The following is a 2,543-nucleotide window of genomic DNA, read 5'->3' as shown; positions in this document are numbered from 1 at the left end:
TTGTTTCACAGCTAATATAGACTGGGAAGGGTATAGACGAATTGTAAGAGTTTCTTGAAATGAGAAAATAAAAGGCACGAAAGTGCTAGTCTGACTTCTGGGCAGAACACAGGTAAATACGGGCCAAGATTAATTCCCTGAACTGTAAAATCAATCAAATCCCACTTCCTCAGTTCCTCCTGCTTCCTCAAGCTCATCCGCCCATACCTTCAAAGATCATAAGAGGCAGTTCAGCTAGTGGTGAAAGAAAACTTTGCAACAGGCCCAGGTCTGGCCAGCTGGTAGGAGAAAAGTAAAGGAGGTGATGGTGATGGTGATAATCATGGAACTGGCTCCTTTCAAGGACTTAGAATCAAGTCTTCATTCAGTCAGCCAGTAATGGTGGCATTGTCACCTCTGGTTTCCAACATGATTTGGGGGTTGGGAAGAGGGGTATAGAAAGAATGGCATCATCTAAATAAAAGAAAGTAAAACCTGCAATGCTTTTACCTGAACCTCCAACCTCAGGTAGTATCGTGACCTGGATAACTGCACTTCCACCTGTACTACCTGACGAGGAAAGGTGCATGTTAGAGAGGTACATATTAGTCCATAAGCTATCACGGAAGAGAATACTGCATATCTCTTTCTTAAACAAATAAGCAACTTGCAGTAACCCAAGTATCATGAGAGAGGGTGAGGGGGGAACCTTATTGATTAAATAGCTATTGTCTCCTTTTTCTTATTGGTCAAGGATGAGTGAGGCAGTGACCAATTGATGGTTATCAGCATTGTTGGGACTAACTTCATCTTCTTATTTTACTGATCAGAATAAGGCAGATACATTTCATATGGAGAAATTGGATAGTTTCAAGGATCTCTGTGATATTCTAGAGTTTGAGCGAGGCATTATTGCAAAGTAACTTAAAAAAAAAAGAAAAAAAACTAATTGCAGGGCTATGAAACTTCTACCTCCTACAATTACAACTACAACTACTACTCATTCAGTAATTTGACATCTTTGCTTGAATTTGCCATCATGTAGGAAAAAATAAAAACCTCGAATATTTCAAATTACTCTAGACTGGAAATTCATGATTTTCCATGTGTTTCCAGTAAGGTTTGATTTTGAGATGATTTCTGGAAAATAAAGGGAATAAACAGAACTTGAGTAACTCATAAAAGCAAGTAATATGTGCATAATTGTGTGAGAATAGCTAAAACAACATTTTGCAGCTGGTCAGCATAAAACTGACTTGTCAATTTTACTTTACAGATAGCACCTGTATGTCTTAAATAATACACATGTACATTATTCATTTGAAGACTTTTATGCAGTATTAAATTTCTGTATAAAAGAAAAATGAAAATGTAGCTTTTCTAAAAATTTGTTTTCTTATAATATTAAGTAAAACTGATTTTGAACCATATGTTATCCATCACAGCAGATAGATTGTTCTGTAATGTGTCCTAAGCAGATAGCAGAAAAAATGTTATGAGTTTTATCAGGAATGCAGAAAACGTCCCAGAAAAAAAATAAAATCTCTACACTGCAAGTCCCAAGAATGTTTTCTTTGCAAGGGGCAAAGTGGTATTGGTAAAATCTTCTCTTTTATTATCTCAGTTTTGATCTGGACTTTCTAAACACCCGTAAGTGCAGCCTAGAGGGGAAACTGAATTGGGGTGTGCGTGAGTGCGCACACATGCTGATGGGCATTGTGTGTCTAATGTGTGCGAGACTGTGCATCTGTATTGATGTGTCAAGATGCATGTCAGACCTTATGAGATATAGAAGGAGACAGAGAGAGGTAAGGGGCTGGAAAAAGAGAGAAGGACTGTTCAGATATAGTTTCACTCTCTAAAGATTTAGGATTAATATCAAAACTGCATAGTGAATTCGCTCCTTTCCCTATTCCCAAAATGTTATATTTGGCTTTGTTTTGTTTTTTGATAGGAACAATTGACTCAAAATCTACCCTCGGTAGTTTTTTAAGTGTACAAAATAGTGTCATTAACTCCAGGTACCACGCTGTACAGCAGATCTCTATAACTTATTCTTCTGGCATAACTGAAACTTTATACTCATTGAAAAGTATAACTTCCCCTCCCCCAACCCCCGGCAACCATCATTCTACTCTCTGCTACTATGAATTTGACTATTTTATGTGCAACACACGGATAAACCTGGAGGACATTATGCTAAGTGAAATAAGCCAGTCACGGAAGAACAAATACTGCATGATTGCACTTACATGAGGTATCTAAAATAACCTTTGGTTTTGAAGGAAGTCTTGTGAGAACTAGAATTTGCAAAAGCCAAGTGGCGCTGGAACAAAAGGCTGGGCTAGAGTCTTTAAGGCAGCATACACGGCCTCAAGCAGTAGTGCTACATTCCACTCCTAGCATCCGCCATCCTGCCACTGAGGGAGATGATATTAAAGGAGTTCAAAATACTCCAAGGCCTGGGGCAGGGATCTTGATGTGGGAAAGGAACGCTAACACACAGAATTGAGAGGCTGCAATTCTACAATTCTTTGGAAGTAAGGAGGAGGTGTTCGTTTGGA

Source organism: Pteropus medius, unplaced genomic scaffold (assembly GCF_902729225.1).
Source record: "Pteropus medius unplaced genomic scaffold, Ma_sr-lr_union100, whole genome shotgun sequence".
Taxonomy (NCBI): Eukaryota; Metazoa; Chordata; class Mammalia; order Chiroptera; family Pteropodidae; genus Pteropus; species Pteropus medius.
The sequence above is the reverse complement of the archived record's forward strand: the minus strand, read 5'-3'. Positions refer to the sequence as shown.